Raw genomic sequence first — 25,459 nt, forward strand, 5'->3', positions numbered from 1 at the left:
AAAATTTATTAATACCAGCAGCTAGTAGATCTCAGATCTAGGGTTTTAAATCTAGCTCCATTTGACTTTGGAGACTATATTCCCTAAATTCTAGACAGTTATTAATACTATGGCCCTGATAAATTCCCACTGAGTTTGTCCGCAGACATTTACTGAGGAGCTACTGTGTGCTGGCACTGTGCTAACCACAAGGAATTAGTGGTCAAGAAGATAGATATAGTCTCTGCGTTCCAGAATAAGAGCTCATGTTTCCCCCAGAGTCTGAGATCATAAATGTTCCTTATATCAAACAAAGAGCTTATCTATATTGTTGGTTTTGCCAATACTAATTAGTAATATTAGTAAAACTCTTTTATATTAAATATAACAAATATGCTTGGATTTCTAATATAATTACAGTGAATACACTTTTTAGAACTATAATAGAAAACTATAACGATTTTATTTGCAGCTTCTGTTAGAGAAAGAGTAAGATACTCTCTGTGGCTATGTGTCTCTGTGTGTGTGCATATGTCTGCTTTAGTTTAAGAAAAATAGCTTATTTGGTGAAAAATTATTATTAACCATCAAAGAATTAAAAAATAGTAAGCCTTGAATTATAAATTTGGATTGTCCTTATGAAGTACATGTGTTGTAACTTTCATGTTGGAGCAGGGCTACCCAGTTGCTAGACTTAGCTGTGCTCTCGGTGTGAACAAAGAGGGGCACAAAACACACAAACAAATCAAGACACACACACACACACACAGAGGGAAGGAGAGGCAGAGAGGCTGACATTGATTTGACTTCAAAGAATAGAATTTTGAAAACAGAAAATCTAGAAAAAATTTAATATATATGTACATGTAAGTTTTATTCAGCTGCTTTTATTTTGTAGTATGTAAGGGGAGAAAATCAAGTGTACCATGTTTGCAGTGGCTTGGGGCTTCTAAAAACTCTAATACAGTCCATCTTACTTGGAATCAACTACTTGACACTTTGTTCCTCTTTTTGTAGGTGCCATCAGAACAGAAGGACTGTTGAAATGAACTAGTGAGTAACCTTTCTACACTACAGAAATCAAAATGCTAAAAGTAAACTTAAATTTTTGTCAGTTACAAAGAAATAACTATTGCCACCTAATGGTAGTAATGCAAATTGCAGTAGGTTCTTAATTTTCTTTAATAAGCATCTACAACTTTTATAGCACAATGGACTATAAAAATGGTGTCAGTTCAATATGCAAGTAACAGTAAAATAAAAAAATTGGAAACAATAAATATGGAGACATCTATTAATATCACTAATACAATGTAATATGATTTAGAAATTGGAAAAACTTTACGCCTCATATTAATATCAGACATTAATAATATTTTTGATTAATGTTTTCATGATGTTACTTCTATTATAACAAGAGCATAATATAGGATGAGAAAGTTTTTTTTTAAAACTAGGTTATTCAATTACATTGGAAAAATCTACTAATACTCAAGGTTAATTGCTTTGAGTTTACCAAAGAATCTAAATATTTGATAGTGGTTTTCTAATTATTTTTTGTTCATGTGTTTAAATGTTCCATGAATTTTATTTTTTCTTGGGAAATCTATTTGAAATGTTTATTTAACACTAATGTTTACTGTATAATATAAGATGAATTACTATAATGTCGAAGTTAGGTGATCGGTCAGTATAATGATTTAGTGGAGATGTGATAATCATTAATATTCTGGATATGCTCTCTAAAGAGACAGCACAGGTAATTGCCTACCTGCTGGGATTTGTAGGCTGCTCAGATGATTGTGCTGTCATATTACCGAATGCAAGACTGTCAAGTCATTTCTGTGTCGTGAAAGTTGTTGTTTAAGATGGCTGGCTATCCTATGCTTTTGTTTATATGTTTGCATTTGTAGTGTCTTGTTGACATCTGTACTCTTTGAAAGAAGAACATGGGACAGAAGATGCTAAAAGTAAATGAGTCATTAGAAAAGAAAGCTAGTTGTGACTGCGGGGTTCTGAAGGGTAGGGCAGGTGTGGAGGGGAGTGCCCAGTGCCAGAGCCCCCATCTCCGGGACTGAACTCCCAGGGGAACCCAAGTGAAAGGGAATATATAAGGGCAACATTAAGAGTGTATAGAGACTGTTTACTGACTCTGCTATGTTTATGGTAAAAGGTTAGGATTTGGAGTCAAAAGATCTCCATACTGTGAATGGAAAATGGACACTGTAATAAATCTAATAAGTCTAGTAACGTCATAGAGTGATCTTATAAACCTCGAACTAGGCAGGCCATGGTGGGTAGTCACACCCCAGGCCTGTGATTTCTTTAGGAAAGGTTTATCTCTGCCGTAAGCAAGCCCTGTCCATTGTTTTGTGAATCTAGGTGAACAAACCTTGGAAATAAGTGCCAGTTACCCTCTTTTCAGACCCCTTGGAGGTGTAGCCACCCTCAGGGGAGCCCATAATCTTGTTAACTCCCCTATAAACCAGTCATATAGTTTTCCCTGCTTTGCTTTCTCCCAACTTCATGTAATCTTCCTCACATTCCCGATGTATAAAGGGAACTATAAAATTGTCATCTGCCAAAGCATTTGAGATCTTGCTTTCTGGCTTGTTATCGGTTTAACTCAAATAAACTCTTATAAAAATTCTCTACAGGTTCAGATGTTCTTATGTTGACAACGTGTTGGCTCCATAATTCTAACAAGGTATTAATTAATCTTATAAGCATTGGTTTATTTATTTATAAAATGGATATAAAAGTATTTGTATAAAGCATGTACAATTGATAGCTCAAGTAATAGCCAACACTTTCCCTTAGTTGCTATTGGTTAATATCTAATTAGACTATATGTTGCTATAATTAACCTTAGCCAATTATATCCTGCTGGCTTAAGTGGGGCAATAACTAGAAAATTATGAGGTTAAAAGGAGAGGTTTTAATTTTTTAAAAAATATAAACTTGAGTAAGTTTAAATACTGATGACAAGAATACTTAGGAAAAGAAGATATTGTCATTAGCTAAGGCTAATTATAGCAACAGATAGTCTAATTAGAGACTAACCCATAGGAACTAAGGGAAAGTTTTTGCTATTTCATGAGCCATCAATTGTACATGCTTTATACAAATATTTTTATATCCAGTTTATAAAGAAATATGTCAACACTGATTTCTGAGAATAGCTTCTCTGATACATAGCAAGCTGGGAGGACATTCACATTATAATTTTATCCTTTAAACCAAAAGTGTATCTGTAGGAGGGACCATTAGGCATTAGTGTTCACTAAGTACCCATTATCACCTCAACATTTGCTCTTTCAGTCGGGGTGGATCCATGTGACCAGATCTTTAGCAACTGGATTGTGCACAGTGACACACATTCTCCCAGACAAAAGAAATAAAGAGCCAGTATGGTTCCAGCATTTTTCTCCTCCCTTGGCGGGGGAGCTTTATTTTCCCAGTGGTATATAAGGCTAATATAATATAATTTATATAATATGTAATTATATATTTTATATAGGTTATAATAACAGTACTCCATTGAACAATGAGGGTGTGAACTGCATAAGCCCAATTATATGCAGATTTTTTTTTCAGCTGATCTGTAAGTTCAACCCACTTATTTCAAACTTGCCTTTTTCAAGGACCAGCTGGTATTTGGGAGTCTGCCTATGTGGAGGGCCGATTTAAATTATACCCAGATTTTCTACTGCAGATTGCGGGAGGGTGGGGAGTTGGTGATCAGGGCTCCTACCTGCAATATTGTTCAAGGGTCAACTGTATATCTAATATAAATATATCATTTATATAATATATAATAATGTCATTCCATAATAAGGAGGAAGACTACCTGATTCACATTGGACTGTGGCTATGACATAAGAAAGAAAGAAATCTTTACTCTAAGTCCTTGAGATGTTGAATTTTGTTGGCCCTAAGTGTTAATTATACTGATAGTGCAATGCTTTAGGGTCAGAAAAGAATCCAGCAAATATATTCTATAATCTCTTGTCTGCAACCTGATGAATAAAAGATATTTTAAAAATGGGAAAAGAATTTCTTATCAGGATAAATAAATAGGTAGTAGAGATTCTGACCTTGATTAGAGAAAATGAAAACCTAATCATGCCCATGATCAAAATGTATTTGGAGCATTTGTTCAGGAAATCATGAGCTTTCCATGTCTGAAAAATCTCTGGGCTTACAACTTATATTCTTTGTTGATAATAGTTTATAATTTTTTTTCCTCTCCCAGGTCTAAAGGGCAACATTTAACAAATATAAGGGTGGGCTGGTGGACCGGCCACCCAGAATTCTGCCAATAAGTCTGAACTCTGCCAGCTGGTCTGGGTTACTTAAGAAAGGGGACCCTGTCAATGGGACTTTGAGTCCTCTGGCCTCTGTGGTCGGAATATTTTGCTTCATTTCTGATTTGGTTCCCTATAAACTTGTCTTAGTCTGCCTGGGCTGCAACAACCAATGATCATAACCTGGGCGACTTAACCAGCAACACTGTTTCTCCCAGTTCTGGAGGCGGGGGAGTTCAAGATCGAGACACCTGCAGATTTAGCTCTTGATGAGGACCCGCTTTCTGGTTTTCAAAGAGCTGTTTTCTCACTGTATACACCCAAGGGAGGGAGAAAGCTCTGGTGTCTCTTCCTCTTTTTACAAAGGTAATAATTCCATCATGGGAGCTCCACCTCTAGGACCTCATCTAACCCTAATTACTGTCCTGGGCCCCACCTCGTAATGCCTCGTGTTGGGGCTTAGATTTACACACGTGAATATCTGCAAGACACAAACATTCAGTCTGTAAAACAAGTTCAGTTGCATTTGTTTTTGCATTTAGGCTCTGTTTTCTGGGTTCATAATATCTCTTTGGATCTCATTATATTTTGGTAACTTTGATAATTTTTACTTGATATGCCAATGTTGCTAACTATGCTTGGGCACTTGAGCACCACAATTTCTCATTTTGGATTGAGAGGTACTTCCTTTTCTGTTGTCAATTGTGTAGACACAGGAAAGTGATGGATATGTTCATTTTTCTAGATATATATATATTCCTATGAATATATTCATAGGAGATGCTTATTTGTCCATATCCTATATTTAAGTTTTCTTCAAAATGCATTAAATTTGCCAATTTTAAATATCTTGGATATTGTTATTGTTACCTTTTTATCTAGCATGAATTATAGTAATGAATCATTTTTACACTCCTAGAATAAATGTCACTTATGTAATGAATATTATTTTTAATAAGCTAACACATTTTTGATATATTTGATTTAGCATTTCAGATTGGTCTGCTCCTTTCCATTTTCAGTACTAATTTTGTAGAGATTTGAAATAAATGTTCCAATGGCTTTTAGTAAAGAATCTAAAAGTTTTTATTCCTTCTCTGTGCTTGCAAACAATTTTAATAATATTAATGTAACTAAATTAATCTCATTCTTTTTTCAAATACAGATAATATTTAGGGCTATACATTTTCCCCTTATCATTGTTTTAGACTTTTCACACAGATTGTGACACTTTCATTAGAATTTTAAATTATTTTGTATAATTTTGAATTATTCCTTTCTCTATTTTTTTCTATGTAGTCTTCTCCCATAAACAGACAGATGATAGATATGTTAGAGATTTTCATGTTTTTAAATGCTGTGAATCATTGTGTGTTGGAAGAGAAGTTGGAAAGTCTACTCATGTAATCACATGTTTGTCTATGTGTTAAGATGGGGAAAATTGCTTCCAAGAAAATAACACTTAGCTTTCTTTTATTGAGGAGTGTGTCCTGATTAAGTATTTCAGTATTTTTATTTCTGTACCTCAAACTTTCCAATGTTATTTGCTTATCAACCTTATAAATATGCCTTTAAAGTTTTTAAAATTGGAATCTTGAACTCTTCTGTTGAATTTAGCAGAGACTCCATTATGAGAACAATTGATCTATTTCTCTAAATCCTAACTTTATCTTGGCTCAGATCACATTAACACATGTACTACATTAACTTCACACAGGATAATCAAAGCAATAACCCAGAAATTTTTATAGGGACTTCGCTGACTGTAAAGTTTACCATATCACATGGCAGCAGCTTTATGATTAGCTATAGTAAAATTTCTTCCAGGTATTTGTGACTGAAAAACTGTAATGTTTTTCTGAGCAACTAATGTTTATATATATATAAACATTATATATATATATATAATTTTTTTTTACTTTCTTATTGAACCTCTAGAAACATTAGAGCTAACCTTTGAAATTTCTCTGGGAATTGCATGTCATCCAAATATTAATTTTGTATAGACATTTCCAATTTCATTTTACTCTTGCTTCTACTTAGCTTTTTACTCTCTATTTTAGATTATAAGTGAGATAAAACTAATTTGGTTCCAACTGACATATATTCCACTTAAACTAGTTTAATTAAAGAACAGAATTTATTATAAGGTACTAGGTTTTTGTTGTTGTTGTTGTTATTGTTTATTCTTTAATAGAGCCCAAAAAAGAGAATTCCACTGAGCCTGAGGAATTCACTAGAGCTGCAGACTGAAACACCAGCAGGATTCTGTCTCCATTTTTTATCTCTACTCTTCTTTGTGTAATTACTTCACTTTCTCCCTTTTTTAAAAATTAGAGCATTGATGCCACATGATGGTACATGGTCAATAAGAACTACAGAAAAGGGTATAATCAGAATTAACATAATTCAAATGATACAAACTGTTATTAAATAGATATGTGGAATTATTTATTTAACTTAGAGCTCGTCAAGTATGCATATCTTTAAAAAGTTAAAGAATAAAAATAAAATTAAGGACACTCATCTAATAGAATCAAGGAATAAAGAAAACTAATTAGGAAAGGAACAATATCATTACAACACACAAAAATACGATATTAATACATTCACCATAAGGGACAACAATAAATACAAACAAATGTAATAACAAGGTAAAAGATAAAAATTCTTAGTTTGTTTAAACTGCAATATTCAGCTATTTCTCATTTATAAGAGACACACTAATAACAGTGTTACAAAAATTATTATAAACAAATAGATTTTAAGTTTAATACATTATTATGGAAAAGAACATGCTATGTGATAAAATGAAGATATTATGATTTCGATAATATATAACCCTAAAAACACAACTTTAATATCATGAAGCAAAAATTATAAATAGGAATTTATAAATATGCAATCATAAAGATTTGTAATTTTGCTTAATATAACTTTTAAAAGTTGCTTGAGTGAAGAAAACTTTAGTACCATTATAGAGGATTTATCAGCTTGAAATAATAGGCATAGATAAATGCACATAAAACAATTAGATAATACATTTTTTTCAAGAACATAATATCTTTTTAAAAATGGACACACATTGGCCACAAAGGAACTCTCCACAAAGAAGTGCAACAAACTTAGAAGTAAATAACAATAAAATTAGGAATCAAGAGCAAAAACATAGGCATTTGGAAATTTTAAAATGCATGTTAATATTTATAGGTAAAAGAAGAAGTAATCAATTATCTATATATCAAAATGGATGTCTGATAGATATAATATTGAATAAAAAAGGGAGTTGCAGATTCATAAAATAATAGCATTTATGTAAGTTTAAACACATAAGCCATTACTCTGTGTATAAATACATAGCAATGTACATAGTAATGTATAAATACATAGCACTGGCCACCATAACATTCATGAGAATAATGTAAAGCATCTTCAAAGCAGCACGTACTTCTCAGAAATCAGGAAGAGGAAAGACTAGAGTTAGAGTTATAGCTGAATCTAAAACAATGTTTTAAGGTTTTATTTATTTATTTATTTATTTTTAGAGAGGGGACCGAAGGGAGAAAGATAGGGAGAGAAACATCAGTGTGTGGTTGCTCGTCCCGTGCCCCTCACCAGGAACCTGGCCTGCAACCCAGGCAAATGCCCTGACTGGGAACTGAACCAGTGACCATTTGGTTTGCAGGCCAGCACTCAATCCACTGAGCCACACCAGCTAGGACTAAACCAATTTTTTAAAAATAGAAGACATGAAGTAAAAGTGGTGAAGTGTTAACTTATGTTAAATCTGGTTGTTGTATGCTGAGCTTTTTAAAATCTTTTTTTAATATAAACGATACGTTGCAATTAAAATAAAAGAATATCTTTTAAAAAATAAATCATCAGAGTAGGAATCAGTCTCCTTATAGTCCGGGGAAACTGTTTCCACCCTGGCTCTTCCACTTGGGAGTGAGGGCTTTGGATAAATTACGTAATTACGCTGGGCCCCAGAGTCTCACATCATAGAATTGCCCTGAGCGCTCTATAGGGCTTCTATATTTTGTTCTCCTAAATTGGAATTGCCAAATAATAGATGTTCAACAAATATTTATTCCCATTTGTTGAATAAATGAATGACTAAAGGAACAATCATGACCTGGAGGTCTAGAATCATAATGAGTGAGCAATGCACGCCTTTCCTTAATTTAGAATCCAGGAACATGTCTGACAGAGTCAACAGGAGATAATCATTTCTGTGTTTGCCGAGAGGTGTGCAGGGAGTCTTGTCATGTTCTGACCTTTATCTTTTGCTTGCAGCAAATAAACATTACTTTCTGCCACATGAGGAAACTGCACCTTTGGTCATTATGCCTATTATTTGTCCTGATGTAAAGGTGTTTTTCACTGTATTGTTCAAAGAGTAATTCTTAGATGGGCTTCTCAGCAACATCTATTTCCCTTAGAAATAAAATGGTGTTTAGATTTTGGATATGATTTTGCTTGTGAAAACGAACACCTTTGTTTGGCAATATTTAACCTGTTAGCCATTAAAAGCAAGCCTTCTTTCCACCACCCTGCACCTCCCACCCCAAAGCCGTGTTTCCACATATTTCTATGCTAAATACTAAATTTCTATCACAGAACATGAAATTTCTGAACTACCTAGTGCCAAAATAACCAGTTGAAAGGTGAATAATTCAGTTAAGTTGATTTTGTAAAATTCTTTAGAAGAAAATATGCTTAGTTTAAAAAAATAATTAGCCATTTCCCTGAACTCAGCCTCTTTTTCAAATGAACTTATCAAAACCATCTGTATGTCTAGACATGGCCCAAGATAAAGTGTTCCCAACAGTATATCAAGTAATGAAAATGAACAAGTTAGAAAATGAATAGTACTTTAGGGAATATTAGTAATCCTGGTAAAAGAATTTAAGGGGTAGTTTAAGTTTGAAATCTACTTAAAGTCTACATGCTTAGTACTCCAACATGAGTAATTTATTAAAATATTAACTTCAAAAACAGTTATTTTACCATCTGGAGGCAATATTTTGCAAGGTATAACTTAATTACCTAAGACCTTTCCCATGCTGCTCTAAAAAAATGCATGAAGGTTTTTTTCTTTGTGTAAGTAATAGGTGAGATTATTGATTTTAATAATCTGATGTATTTTACTATATATATTTATAAATCTTATGAAATAATTAAATGGTAACATGTAGATAATTTTGGTTTGTATAATAAGTAGGCTATATATGCGCAGGCTTTCATTTCAGGCCTAAAAACACTCTAAGTTAAAGCTCTTCTAGTTTTTCACAAGATTTAGACAAATATTTCCAGTTAAAGTTTACTAGAAAAAGCAACATTCTTAATTTCTCCTGTTTCATCATTGCTCTCTCACTATATAATAGAGAGAGGTGAGGTAAAAGAAAAAAACCAATGAGAAAAGTCAGACTATGACTTGACCCTAACATAGGAACTGCGAACCCATGTGAAATGTACCACAGTTTCTGGATCATGATTCTGTTTTTAAAAATTATTTCCTTTTCCTAAACTGTTATATTGAGATGTAATTCATTTTTTCTTCTTTTGTAGGTTGTCTTTTCATTTTCTTGATGCTGTCATTTGAAAGACAAAGATTTTTAATTTTGGTGACATCCAATTTATTTTTCCTTTTGTTACTTATAATTTTGATGGCATATCTAAGAGGGCTTGGCCTAGTGAGATCATGAAAATTATCTGTGTTTCTTTCTATAAGTTTTATAGTTTTAGCCATTATATTTATGTTTATCTTCTGGGAATTACATTTTGTGTATGGCATAAGGAAAATAGTATAGCTTATCTCTGCATGTGGTTATCCAGTGTCCCAGCAACATATATTGGGAAAGACTACTCTGTCTCCATTAAATTGTCTTAGCACTCTTGTTGCAAATCAACTGAACGCAAAGGTGAGGATGCATTTTTTGGCCTTTCAGTTCTAGTTCATTGGTCTCTATGTTGATAGACCAGTCCCACCCACTCTTGACTATTAAGCTGAGTTTTGAAATTGGGCAGAATGATTCCTGTACTTTTGTTCTTTGATTTAAGAAAGTTTTGGCTATTGTGAGTCTCTTGAATTTCTATATATATTTTAGGATGAGTTTATAAATTTCTGAAAAGGCAGAATATAAGAATTGGACAGGTATTGTGTTGAATTTGTGCGTCACTGTGGGAAGTTTTACTATTTTGACCATATTAAATCTCTTAAGTCCATAAGCATGAGATAACTTTTTGTTTATTTAGGTACTCTAATTTCTTTCAATAATTTTTGTAGTTTTTAGTGTATAAGTAATACATCTGGTTCTTCAAATTACACCTGGGTTTTATTGTTTTTGATTCTGTTGGAAAGTAAATTCTCTTATTAATCTTAGTTTGAAATGTTCCATTATTAGTGTACAGAAATACAATTGATTTTTGTATACTATGCAGATATCCTACATCCTTAATTAACTCATTTATTAATTCTAACATTCTAAAAGTTTTGAGTGGATTTTAGTTTTACGATAATGCTATACAAGATAGTGCCTCTTGAAAATAGAAATAGTTTTGAGTGTTTCTTTCCAAAGTGGATGCCTTTATTTTTCTTGCCTTAAATGCCTTAGATAGAACTGCCAGTACAAAAAGTGGATATCCTTGCCTTGTTTCTGATCTCAGGAAGAAAACATTTGGTCTCTTCATTAAGAATAATACTAGATTAAGTATGATATGAGGTGTGGATATGGAGGATTTTCATAGAAACTATCTTTCAGGTTGAGGAAGTTCCTTTTTTATTTCTAGTTTATTGAGCTTTTTTTTTTTTTAAATCATGAAGATGCTTTTTCTGCATCTGAGAAAATAATCTGATTTTCATCTTTTAATCTATTTATATGGTATATAATCTTAAATAATTTTTGTATATTAAACAACCTTGCATTCCTAAAATAAATTTCATTTAGCCAGGGTGTATAACCTTTTTTTATATATATTGCTGGATACAATTTGCAATACTGTGTTGAAGATCTTTGCATCTATATTCAAAAGAGATGTTGATCTGTATTTTTATTTTCTTTTTGCTAATCTGCATATTCTTGTGTCATCTGGCCTCATAAAATGAGTTAAGAATCATTCTCTCTTCTCTGATTTTTTGAGAGTTTATGAAGAACTGGTGTTTATTCTTTAAACATTTTGTAGAATTTACCAGTGAAGTCATCTGGTCTTAGACTCTTCTTGGCAAAAAGTTTTTAATTAACTAATTAATTCTTTTTACTTATTATATTTATTTCATCTTTTTTCAGTTTTTCCAGTTCTTTTCTTTCTGGGAATTTTTTCATTTCATTTAAATTATCTAATTTGTTTACATATGATTATTTATATCATTCCTTTAAAATCTTTTCTCTTTTTGTAAGGTCAGTAGTAATGTTCCTTCCTCCTTCAAGCCTCCCCCCCGACCCCACTGCATTAGCCTAGCTAAAGATTTGTCAATTTTGTTGATTGCTTCACCATTTTGTTCCACTGAGTTTCTCTATTGTTCTTCTCTCTGCTGTTTCATTAATTTCCATTCTAACTTCTACTCTTTTTCTTCAGTTCACTTCAGGATTAGTATGTTGTGGGAGGAATGGGCAAATTTAATTAAACAGTGGCCCAGTTGCAGCTGCTTTGCTAGATGTGTTATCTTTGCTGGAGCAGATCAGCAGAGCCTTTGACTGCTGTAAGGCAATGCATTCCTCTCCATCCCTTGAGTAGGGAAGCACACAGGAGCGTTCATTTCACTTTATAGCAGAGCAGTACACATTCATTGTTTTGCTTCAGGGTTTTCATGCTAACTCTTTGGTTGTTATTGTTGTTGTCATATACTTTGGAAGAATCCTGATTGTCGTGACTTTTCTGGGAATATCGTACGGGTCCACTATTTTAATGCCATTATACTAATTACACTTGTTGAACAGCAAGTAGTATTTCTTTTAGATACCCTAGTCTCATAGATATATACCAGAGGGGCTGGAATACTTGAAATTTTTAGTAAACCACCGATTTGGGACATGATAGAAATTCTCCTCTAATATAAAGAAAACATTTTTGCATCTTGGACCTCCATTAAGAAAGAGGTAGACTGTTTTGTTGGGCCTATTTGATTTTTTGAGGCAGTTTATGCCATACTTGAGAATACTGACTCCAATTCATTATCCAGATTATGGGAAAAGGTTACAGTTTTGATTGGGGCTCAGGTTGGCGGTGACTCTGCAGCATGTTGAGGCTGCGGTGCTATCATCTCTCTCCCCTGGCTGTGTAATCCTGCAGATCTGATGGTGCTGGAGGTGCAAAGAGAAGACATGCAGAGTCTCTGGCAAGCTCCAATAGGAGAGTGGCAGTGGAGTCGGACCTCTGGGTTCCCAAGCTGGCCCCTGCTTGAAGAACAGCGCCTTGGAAACATTAGGGCCTTGGTTTTAGCCATTATATTTATGAGATTCAAAGTCTGATCAGGGAAGGTAAAAAGTGAAAATGAAACTTGAGGTACTTATCCTAAATTAAATATCATCAAATCCGCAGCCATAAGGTGGCACAAGAGGATCATCAATCTATTTAATGTGTGATGAGAATAGTATGTTTTATATTTGGAAAACAGGAACAGGAATTACAAGTACGTTACAGAAATAGGTGGCCCATCCTACCATGTTAGCTACTTCTACAGTGACGAGGGAAACTTTTCACCGTGTTCAGAGCCACAAGCAGTACACAGTGCAGTTGTTCACTTGAAGTAGAGGGAGAGGTAACCTGTCATATGAAAATACACAGAATTTTCTGAGATGCTGGAAATATTTTATATCTGCGTTGCTCAATGTGGTAGTCACTAGCCACATGTGGCTCTCAAGTGCTTAAAATGAGACTAGTACAAGTGCGGAACAATATTTTAAATTTGACTTCATTTTAATTAATTAAAATTTAAGTAGTTACATCTGGTTAATGGCTGCATATTGGATACCACAGGTCTATATTACATATATATATTTTAAAATACATAAACAAGCAAAAGTCATTGATCAAATTATTCTAATAATTTCCAACTACTATTAGATGTAGCTGTGGTTAACTAAGTGATGCTTTTGTTTGAGCTATGTTTTGACTGTATCTCTTCCAATGATTTTTTCACTCAATTTATAATCAATAGTTGCTGGAAATCCTGACAGTACCTCAGACAATGAGTTTACCTGCTGTCCATCTTTCCACTTTCCTCACTGCCCTCCTGGCCTTGACCCACGCTGATGCTGCCCATACCGCCGAGGTGCTGTTCATATGCCAGAAGCTGGTGCTGGGAGCACTTGGACCAAGGGACAGGCGAGAGAGAAGAAGATGGGGGCATAAAGTTAAGGGACGAGATGAGCTAGATTTGCCAGAATCAGCCAGGACAAGGCTTCACCCTACACAAAGGGAAGGACACAGTTGATTCCAGTTCAAGTTACCGCATGGGATAAAGACAGAAGTAGGGAAAAACAGAAGGGAGACAATAAAGACAAAATACAAAGTATGAAAGGTTACCTAGGATGGACAAGGTGACCCCTAAGGCTCAAGTGGCCCTGGCAAGAGGGAGAGCAGCAACAGGAGGACAGGCAGCCTCATGTGAGTCTCCTCTGCCCAGAAACCAATCATGAAGGTGAGTCCTAAGAGTGCAGATGTGAGGCTCACTTGCTGAAGAGTCTGCTCTTCTCGATGTTAACTGGGGTCTCCGTGACATCCATACCTGCAGACCTTACCCTCTCTATGGGGTTTATGTGCCCCATCAGGGATTAAATAGTCCAGTAAAACAGAGTTCTCCAAACCCACTGGGAGGAAAGTGAATACACTGTGTGGAAATGTATCTCATCTGTTTAGGTCTTGGGTCGCTGGCTGCTTTTACAATTAATATCTGAGCTGGAAGGAGCCCAGGTTGCCCCTTGGGCAGTGAGGCAAAGTTTCAAGAGTAGAAAGAATAGATCTTCCTCAGTGTATCTGTGCCACCCCGCCGATGTCTGAAATAAACAACAGGAGATTTATATCTGGCCACTTCCCTCAATCTCAGCCAGTAACCAAAGGGGATAAAAGTCTTGGAATCACTGTGGGAACGCTGGTATTGGCTGGTTGATTGATTCCTTCTATTGTTTCTTATTACCATGGGCTCTTAGACTATTATCAGCCAGTACGGAAGTACTGCATTATTTGAACAACCCATAAATGTGATAAGACTGACTTTCCCCTGGGAGTGTCAGTCCTGAAGGAAAGTGACGGCTTTTCCCCATTATTAGTTTCTCCTAACTTTGTCTTTTCTCTCCCAGGAACACAATTTCTTTTCTCTCCCAAGAATGGTGAATTGTTTTTAAGTCTTCTTGTGTTGCTTCTGTGTCAGTTGTATTCAGATGAGAATAATGATATGTGTTTATCATTATCATTCATTACTTATCAAGCTCAAGCTTGATTGAGTAATTAATACTTGAGTGCCTGGTAGTTATCATCCAGGTTTTTTTTTTTTTTTTGGAAGTCAGTTTGCAAAAACGTGATTTGAATAAGAACAGAATGAAGCTTGGCACTCTGGTCTCCAGAGCTGTGCATAAAACTTGTGGGGTGCCCCATCCGAATTGTGGTGGCAGGATCCAGGAGGGCTGCGCAGGCCTTCAGAATTGGAATGTTCTCTAGGGTCATCTGGGAGATTAGGCTTCTCACTCTGGGGAGCCAGGAGCAAGTGTTTGTTTATGTACCTAACTGTGTATGTATGTTTGTGACATTTACCAAAGGACTTGCTGAGAATCGCTGGAATAAGTGCTATTAGCCTCATTTAATAAATTTTACAGAACAACTTCCTGTGCCTGTCAGCCCAAGGCCTGGCATCAGCCCAGTCAGAGACTAAGTGCTTGTGTTCCCTCTGCCTGGAGTCCTTGTTTTACACTGTCTCAGGCCAGCGGAGTCCTTTTCTGGGGGCCTGATGACATTCTGTACTAGGATGCAGCTTCTTTGTTTCTGCGCTTCCATGACTGTTTATAGAGTTCAGCCTTCCCATCTGTAAATACTCAAAGTTCACTCCAAGTGCAATCTACGGATTCCTCTGCTCCCCTCCAGCGTGCTTGGCGCGATGCCCACAGCCAGCTGCTTTTTCATCGTTGACCCTGGGAATGGAGTTCCTTTTGTTGGCCTCCCAGCAGTTCTCCTCGACCTGAGCATTCACTGGGGCCTGGCCCTTCTGCGCCTGGCTTCCCGACCTCCTCCCTGTCCGCTCCTGGCTGGGTTCGCTCCCTAGCACACGTGCCTGAGACAGGAAGGCGTAGCCAGTGTGACTTAGCTTATTCCAGTAGGGGGAGCTAGTTCCTGACCCAGCTCCCCCTGAGTTGAAGCAATTAGTCCCCGTTTGAGGGAGGCCCTGGCGTTTAGCTGCCTGAGTACATATTTCTTATGCATTAACAGCCCAGCAGTGCTACTACTGAAAGCACAGGGAATAATAACTCACCGAACAGATTATATTTTGACTCCAAGTAAAAGATGGAATGTTCTGGTGATGGACGGCTTGACTCAGTGAGTTTGTCCCTTAGTAAGATACCTGAAAATGAAGTTACTCCTGCAATATTAATCTAGGCTCCCTCTCTCCATAATATTTCCTCTTCTCCCTTTCCTTATAAGTAGGGATTTTTGAATCTGCTCCCATTATCTGAAGAGCGGCTTATGGAAGGGTCAAAGCCCATGTTGTCTGAGAAAAAGGCATTTTCCTATTTGGGTTTTTAAAAGGCTGAATGAACCCCAGAGGCTAAAATGAGTTGACTAGTCAAAGCAAATGGCTTTATGAAGAGAGAAGGCTCCTCACAGACTAGCAAGAGGTGGGCACTAGCAGGGGAGAAGGAAACACAAGAGACTCTTCCAGTCTACCAGGTGGGCCTGGGCAGACAGTCCAGGGAGGGGCTGCTCGATCCAGGTGCACCAGGAACCTCCAACACCTGCTACGGCAAAAGCAGGCCACAAAGGTTGCAAAGGGCCTGGTGTAAAAAAGATAAAACAAAAATATTGCAAGTATTATTAAAATGCCAAGTGGCACTCTGCCTCTCTGGCTGGGGAGATAACTGAGGTTGGATGGGTCTCGGGCAAATAGGACAGATAAGGGGACAGCCCCTTCTTAGCTCCAGTGATTGTTGCCATGTGAAGAGGGAACCCGTGATTGCTAGATTTTCTCACTTTCCAGAGAAGCCAGACATTTTGATTTTTTAGTGAATTCTCCTGGCTTTTAAAAGTTGGCTAAAGTGATTTTAAAACATAGCACAGGCCAAACAAAGCACATGTGCAGGACAGATGTGCCTCCCTGTCACTGATTTGCAACCTGTAGTCTAGGCAGGACTACAGTCCATCTCAGCGAAGATTCCTGTGCCTGAGGCCGACACCGAAGCAGCAGAGGGCTGCTGGGCTGAAGGGCTCCTGAAGACGGGGGCCCAGGTAGAATGCACTCTGAAGGCCAAGGGCCAGGAGCCACCTCCACCAGCAATGTTTTGGACCCGTGGTCAAATTCAAGAGTGTGAGCAGGAAGGGGGAGTTTCAATGGGCAATGAGGATAATTGTTTCACCAACCGAGCAGGATGAAGGTTGAAAATAGAAATTGACTTAGGTTATGGAGAAAAGGTACATGTTATTTTTTGCACACAGATTTTGTGGATTGAGATTTATACCTGCTCTGCCCAAGTATGGCCAGCAATTCCTGAGTGAGCACAAATAACCCCCGGCACTGGACCCATTAGATATTCCCTTAATCTTCAGGCCACCTGGTGACCCGGCGACGTGTGCTGTCAACTCTGCTATGGGGAGGGAGGTCCTGTTCCATAGAGGATCTAGAGAGATCACTGTCAGGCTTTTTTATTTTTAGCAGCTTTTTTTGAGGTATAATTTACATAACATAAAACTCACCCACTGTAATTATATGTAATTCAATGATTCTAGTAAATTTATAAAGTTGTGCAACCATCACCACAATCCAATTTTAGAAAACCCACATCACAGCAGAAAGTTCACTCTCGCCCCTTTCCCGTCGGTCCTCACTCTCACCCCTCATCCTGGGTGACCAGTGATCTGCTTTCTATCTATACATTTTTTGATCCAGACATTTTATATAAATGGAATTATAAAACAGGTACTTTTCTGTATCTGACGTCTTTCACTTAACATAATATTTTTAAGTTTCATTCATGTCGAGGCTTTTTATTAATGGAATAGTATTCCACTGTATGGATATGTCACATTAAAAAAGTACAATTAGCAATATCTAAAAAGACATATAGATATTTGGATTGCTTCCTGTTTTTGGCTTTCATGAATAATGCTACCACTAACATTCATGTACATGTCTTTGTGTGGCATCGCGATGCTTTTGAGAGGACATGTTTCAGCATCAGCCATTATGAGTAGAAACCGAGGCATGCCTGGGAGCCAGCGAAAGGAACCTGGGGGTGCTGCCAAGCATGCTCTCCATTGATGTCTGCTCTGGCCTTCTATCAGAAACCAAGCTCTGGCCAGGAACGTAGTGCGGAGGCTGGAGGTGAGATGAAGGGAGGTGTCTGAGCCTTGATGTAAGCAAATAAGAACAGGTGACCCCTTCCCAGGGAAAATAGTCGCTCTCAAGGAGGAGGAGGGAATTAACCATTAAGTCAAAGCCCTAATTATGGACAATCCAACCAAGGCTACCATGACTCAAAGTGGAGTGCAGGTTGCGCCTGTGGGTGTCTGTGTAACTTCTGAGGTATGGATCAATACCGGAGGAAGAGAGATTGAAGCTGCAAATTTAACTTTTTGGCACTTTTCTGAACCACTTTTTGGGTAACATATTTAGGAATACTGGCATAGTTTATAAATGTCCATAGGTTACATTTCTGTCAATGCGTTTTTGCAGAAATTCCTTAAGAATTTAGTTTCAATCAATACTGTCTTTGTGCCCTGCCTGGTACGGCTCAGTGTATTGAGTGCAGACCTGCAAAAAAAAAAAAAAAGTTGCCAGTTCGATTCCTGGTCAGGGGACATGCCTGACTTCTGGGCCATGTCCGTGGTTGGGGGCACGTGAGAGGCGACTGAGCGATGTATCTCTCACACACTGAAGTTTCCCTTTCTCTCCCCCTCCCTGCCCCCCTCTCTAAAAGTAAATAAATAAAATCTTTAAAAAAAAGTCTTTGCTAGTATATTCCACTCACACAAGTACTAGAAGTGTAAGATATTCATTGGTATTATTAATACAAATTTATAAGAATATAAGTAAGTTCTTTTTGATCGATAGTATATTTTTCCTTTATTACATAATAAAATATGTCTATTTTTAATAAATAAATGACACCCAACTCAGCTACTATTTCAAAGACTACCTTCCCAGGAGCAATACACATGCACACACAGTCTTATGTATCCCATGCATCCTTAACTTCTCTGGCCTCCTGAGGTCACTGTTTTCTTAACTATCCGAATGTCTGGTTTTTCAGCCTGGTATCCCTTGGCAATCCTGGGGACGGCATGCCCTCTCCTGGTCGTTGCCTGTCACTCCACTTTGAATAGCTCCTCTGGTTTCTCTGGTCATGTTGACCATCTGCAGTAGTGGGACACTGGAAACGATTAAAAACTCATTCAGGGGAAATCACACACTCCCTGCTCACAAAGCAGGCGGTGCTTTCTTCCCCTGAGTCCTGGCCCTGACCGTCCTGCCTTGCATCTGTCTGGTCCGTGCACTTCGGCAGAGCACTGAGTCTGGGTGGATTCCATCATATAACGAGTCCTCAGTGGTCCCAAGTTTATGAGTGTTCAAAAGACAGGCCAGAGGAAACTTTCATCACTAGTTTAAAAAAAGAAGGAGAAAGTTGTTTGTATTCCATAATTTGTGATTCTCAAACCTGAGTATCACTGGCCTTCTTCCTACAAATTAAGACACGTTGAAGACATCTGTCTGGAATAGCTGTGTGAAGACCGGTCCCAGGTTGTCGTTCCTTAAATTGTCTAACACTTCACCATGAGGCTGCAATGCCGTGCATAGTCAGGGGCGCTGTACTATCTGGACTTGTCGACCCCGATTACTAAGTTCTGCCACTGATGTCTGTCATTGCCCTTCTCTGAGAGTCCTATGAGTGGTACTGGGTGACCAGCCGGAAACCTATTTTCAGGAAGAACCCTGATAGTCCCTATTTTCTTGTGTGAATCGTAGAAATTTTGTTGAAGTGAAGGGAGCACATGGCTTTCCCAGTCCCCAGCTCCAGTAATGTCTTCCATTCATACAACCCAGTCCAGTTCTTTTTATTCTGTTTGATTCAACCTGTTAATGACGATCCCTCCTTCATTTCCTTCAATAAACTCACAATGGCACTACGTTATAGGGTTAAATAATGTTACTAAAAAATAGAGTTTAAAAGCAAGGTTAGAGCTATGATACAGGATTATCATGAGGATTAAACAAGTTAACATACAGGAGAACTCAGAATAGCGACTGGCCCATAGTAGACAGTTAATCAGTGTAAGTGATGATGACGAAGATGATTATTTCAACACAGAGAAAAATTCTACTGAAAGTTTTATTTATTTCATTCATCTTTCTGTTTGGACACACCTATACCACGTGTTTTTATTATTATATTTTTAAAATACAACTGGATCTCTGGTAGAGCAACATTTTATTTTTAACTGCATTTTCCTATGTATTTTTACATTTTGTTCTTCCAGGTGAATTTCAGAGCCATTATGTCAAACACCAATGAATGTCCTGATCAGAAGTGAAATGATGTGTCATATATAAATTTGGATAGAATTAACATGAGCACAGTATCGTATTTTCTTCCTAGGCTGTGTCTATGTCTCCATACATTCACACATTATACTTAGTCCTTCAGCGGAAATTTATTGTCATATGTCTCACATATTTCTAGTCACATTTATTCATGAGTTTTATATGATTTGCTGCTGTGGTGAATTATCCCTAACATTCTAAATGGTTATTTATTTTAGAAAAGCAATCACATATTTTCATTTGTTCTCTACTTTAGCCATCTTACTGAATTCTCTCATGGTTTCTCAGTTAAATTTGATAACCTGCAAAAATAAAATAAGAGAAAATATGAGTCACAAATATTCTGAGAGATTCTGCCACAGCAGAAAATAATTACAGAATATGTTTTTTCCTGGACAATTTAAGAAAGAGACCAGGATTCAAGAAAATAGATAAATATGGATTGTAATGTTGGCTGTTTTTTTTTTCCTGGAAGGAAATACCATTTTAAAATATATACTCTGATTTAATAAATACACACATAAGTGACATTTTTGTTATTTTCATTAATCTTTTGTTTTTTTAAATAAGAACATGATCCTTCTAAACTTAATTTTGACAAAAAGTTACCCCTTGCTGAAATACTATTTTAGTTAATTATTTTTCTTCAGGAGAATAGATACTAAAATAACTTGTTCTTATTTAATCCATGGTGGCTTCATTGATGGTCATTCCCTTTGCTAAGTAAATATGTAATTCACCCTTCTACTTTCCCTAGAGTTGTTCTCAGACTCGCTGGGTGTATTTTGTGGCTTAATGTTTATACTTGTTTCAAAACCTGGAATAAAAATTGCCTGGCTTTTGTTCATTTTTTCAATAACGTGGTCTTGCTTCATGGTGATTGGCAGCTATTCAGCAATTTCATTTGCCAAGTTCCTTCAACCCCTGGGATATAACGGACTTGAGACAGGAGACCTGAACTAATGATGAGTTGGTAGGTGATATCTGAAGGTGTATTCATCTGTTTATGCCTTTGGCTCCCTCATACTGATGTTTTCTTTTTCCTGGGTTTCTACTCTAAGAGTGATTTTATTTGACATAAAGAATTCAAAAAGTAAGATATTAAACAGTTCATCATTCTGGCGATCCTTTCTCATTTTTTCTTCCCCCAATCAAGCTTTTTCTTGTTTTTCATCTGAACATACCTAATTATATTTAAGTACTTTACAATCTTTTAAGCCTAAGCTTTATCTGGCTCATCTTATATATCTTTTGCTGTCTTCTATATTTATTCTAGGTTGTATGCCTATTTTTCCTTCTTCCCAATATGTTTATTTAGTGGTTGAACTCACTCATTATAATACTCCCTCTGCAACCATTTCAGACTCATGAATCTTGCCTTTCCTCTGGATTGGGGAGAACCTGAATCTAAGTAAATAAACTTAATTTGTGCATGGATATGAACCTTTTAAAATTGCCATCTTTTTCAAAGTCTCAGGCTCTGTTATTAAACCTAGATGCATTCTGAACTTGTGAAGTCCAACCCTAAAAATCTAAAAATTAGATTTTATTTCTGGATTTAAATGGTATCTTATTAATACATCCTGTTACTGCCTTTCCCAGTATCCAATGGAAATACCAAGGAAATCAGAGAGAAAAAGGAAAATACGCACATGTGCACACACACACTAGAAGTAATAAGTTGATTGGATGATTCTAATAGAAATTAAATGTTCACTAAACACAGTGTTGAGTGAGTCTACTTAAAACAAGCTTTTGGTGAGCTACCTGTGCTACTTGGCCTGAAACAGTGTTAGTCTAGTCACAAGAAAGTAGGTTGAAAAGAATACTCTGTCTGCCCCTGCCTCCCTTCATAAATTCAATGACTGTAAGGACCGATATACTGGGCGCCTCGCTCTGCATCATTGCATGGGTGATACTCTGTGAGTAAATTACAATGCTGCTTCCATTCCGATCTCAAGATCCCATCTCATTTTTTTCATAGATTCTTTTTTTTATCACTACATCTTAGAGATAAAACTCCTAGGAACCAGCTAGACGGGAGCCAGTGATGGCGGCAGAAGCTGGGGGAGCACCCGGAGGGAGATTGACCACGGCAGGCCGCATTCGGCAAGTTCAACGCGTTTTCCATGCGGCGCTGTGAGGTAGTGACAAGGAGAGCTCTGAAGGTATGTAATAACAAACATAAGTGCTTTTATAAATTTACTCGTTATGGAATATGTTGACCTCCCCACTACCTTTTAAATCTCCTGTCTTACCTCCAACTTCTCTCTTCTTCATTCTCTGCCAGTTTCACTGGTCTCTTAAAACTCCGCGAACCCACCAATCATGCTTCCAACTCAAGGACTTGTGGCTTGTAGTGCTCTTCCCAGAGACAGCTGCGTGACTCACTCGTTTCCTTCTTATCTGTACACATTCTTCACCTCTAGATGAGACTTTTGCTGATGGCCCCGCGCAAATGACCACATTATTCCTCTCACTTGGCTGTAGTTTTGTCCTCAGCATTTATCATCATCTGACATTCTATGTAATTACCCACTCATTTTGTTTTCAATTTCCCATGATGAGAATTTAAGTTCCAGGAGGTCAGGGAATTTATTTAATTTACTGGTGTTTTTTCAGAGCCCAGAGTAGTGCCTGGTTAATAGTTGGTTAATAGTTGGCGTTTTTGGATGAATGAATGGATCACGTTATATGTTGTAGAATCAGCAGTAGACATGAAAGTAGATGACACTTCAGTCTAGAAGGATTGTACTGGATGCAGCTTTCTAAGGATGTGGAAAATAGATTAAGTGCTGTGCACATCAACATGATTTCCAGCTGTGTATCTGAGAAGGAATTTAGAACAGAACGTAAGTAGCGTTAACCCAAGGTCATTTCATACATCTCATTGGTTAACAAACACTAAGTATGGAGAGACCTTTCTTTATTGTAGTCAGTCATTATGTAAAAAACAAACAGTGTGAATTTTATGGCAAGATCTCCCAACAAAGAGAAGCAAACATAATTTTAGAGCTCAGGAAAAAAATTCTGAAATTAATTTACTTTGGAACCAGAAGATGATATATTATAAAGTCATTTTATATATTTATGTGTATACACACAAACAATAGAAGTAGAAATATATAAAAAGAGCATAAATGAAGATAAAATATTATTATAATATAGAAACAGAGATTAGTAAAATAAAAACAAGAAAAAATGAAAATGCACACTGGATAGATTTCATGTGAACTTGACATTGAGAAATATCAAATCAGAGATGAAAAATGTAAGGGTATCTATCAGAGTACAGCAGTAAAGGACAAAAAAAAATGAGATAGTGAAAAAGATGTTTCATTGGAAGCAGAGAAAATATGAAGCTGTCCGTGAAGAGTAATTTTATACTTAGAGTGGTGCTGGGACATAGGAAACAGTTGATAAAAGGTAGAAAACTTTTCCACAGCAATTTTACATGTCAATTACATGTCAGATGACAATGGGATCACCTATATAATTTTGATGGAAATGCATTGTAATCACCAAAATTACTATTCATTTTCAACAAATTGAAGTTGAAGACAAAAGTGACACAAAGATATTTTCAGAAATCCAAGAGAAACAACTTAAAAATTCTGATTTCTAGTTACAAAGCTTAGCAAGTAGCAAGATATACAATGGATATAAAAGTATAAATGACATAACGAGTCTTAGGTGTTCTTGCTGAAGAAACATCAGGTTGACTGATATTGTGACAGAGGTCATGTCCTAAATGAGGTCATGTATAATGATAAGGTAAAGAATTTTGGTCTTTGTCTTATAGGTCACAAGACTGCCCCCTTCACTAGGACTTCAGATGCCAGCTGCAAGTCCAGGTTGCACCTGTGCTTCTGACCAGGTAGCTATTTGACTGGAGGTTTCAATGACTGCCTCCTCCTTGGGTCCCATTAATTTGCTAGAGTGACTCACAGAACTCAGAGAAACATTTTACTTACTAGATTACTCGTTTCTTATGAAGAGCTATAACTGAGGAACAGCCAGATGGGCAAGGTGTGGGGAAAGGGTGCAAAGCTTCCATGCCCTTTTGTGCGTGAATCTCTACATGTTCGCCATCCCTCACACTATTTCATTATCTAGTTTAATTTTATTCCGCTTTCTCTATTATATCTAGGAATTTTAGAACCAGGGAGTTCTTTTTGAAGCTCCAGGTTCCCCATTACCACCTCTTTCACAGAGGAGGCCTCAGGCTTTCATTGAGACTACCAGAGGGAGCGATCCCTCAGTGGAAAAACAGACTTAGCAGCTTCCTTGCACATTGCTGGGACAAGGTCCCCGAAGCTGCACCTAATGGTTACAGCTTAGAGTATCTCCTTCCCGCTGGCCTTGGAGCTCTGCCTCTCTTCTTGACAGGACTCACTTCTCTGAATTTGCTCCTGGGGGACTTAGTGTGATTAAGTCAACTTGTAATGCCTGTAATTGCCAACCATTAACACCATTGCTAGTTTAATCCAGCAACTACCAAAATAAAGACATAAAAATTATCTTATATTATTTACCAGGTTATTTCACAACAAACCCAAGTTCAAAAATTAAAAAAAAAATTAATTTTAGAAGTTATTCCCTTTTTTGAGGTTAATAAAGTTAACTGGTTTATCAAAGAAAGGAAAGCGTAAGTAGGTGTAGAAAACCATATAAATATTTTAACTAAAATTGTTCTTATTTTAATATGTGTATGTGGGTGTAAAAGATAATGTATGTCTATATTAGTCTCTGCCTCTAATTCCTGGAACAAAGCTCTAAAGTCCGCATAATCCCCTAAGTGATAAGAACACTAGGAGCATTTCTTCTTTTAGAAATGCTTGTCTTTGACCTTGTCCCTGACACAGGATTCCTAACCCTTGTAAATTTCTAAATGACAAGATTTCTATGAGAATCTTGTATTTTACTGAGGCGAGTCTGGGTGGGTTCCTGGGTGGGGGCTGTTCAGGAGGAAGTGCAAGCCATGATTAGAAGTCTGATATTTGCAGCCCCCCGCCACTTCTGTATAGTGGGGAGAGGGGCTGGAAATGCAGTTAAGAGTTGATCATGCCTACTTGGGAAAGCCTCCATAAAAATTCCAGTAGCATGGGATTTGGAGAACTTCTAGGTCAATGAACACATTCACATCTGGAGGGTGATGCATTCCAGTTCCATGGGGACAGACATTCCTGCACTCCAGACCCTTCCAGATCTCACTCTTATGTCTTCACTTGGCTGTTCATCTGTATCCTTTATCACATCCTTTAATAAACTGGTAAATATGTATTTCCTTGAGCTCTGTGAGCCGCTGGAGCAAATTAATTAAGCGTGAGGAGGCGTTCATGGGAACCTCTGATTTTGTAGCCAAATTGAACAGAAGTTGTCGGTGGGGACCCACTACTTTTGATTGGCATCTGAGGTAGAGTGGGAA

The sequence above is a fragment of the Pteronotus mesoamericanus genome, unplaced genomic scaffold (genome assembly GCF_021234165.1).
Source record: "Pteronotus mesoamericanus isolate MK-2021 breed Mesoamerican mustached bat unplaced genomic scaffold, CSHL_Meso_final contig_116, whole genome shotgun sequence".
Lineage (NCBI taxonomy): Eukaryota > Metazoa > Chordata > Mammalia > Chiroptera > Mormoopidae > Pteronotus > Pteronotus mesoamericanus.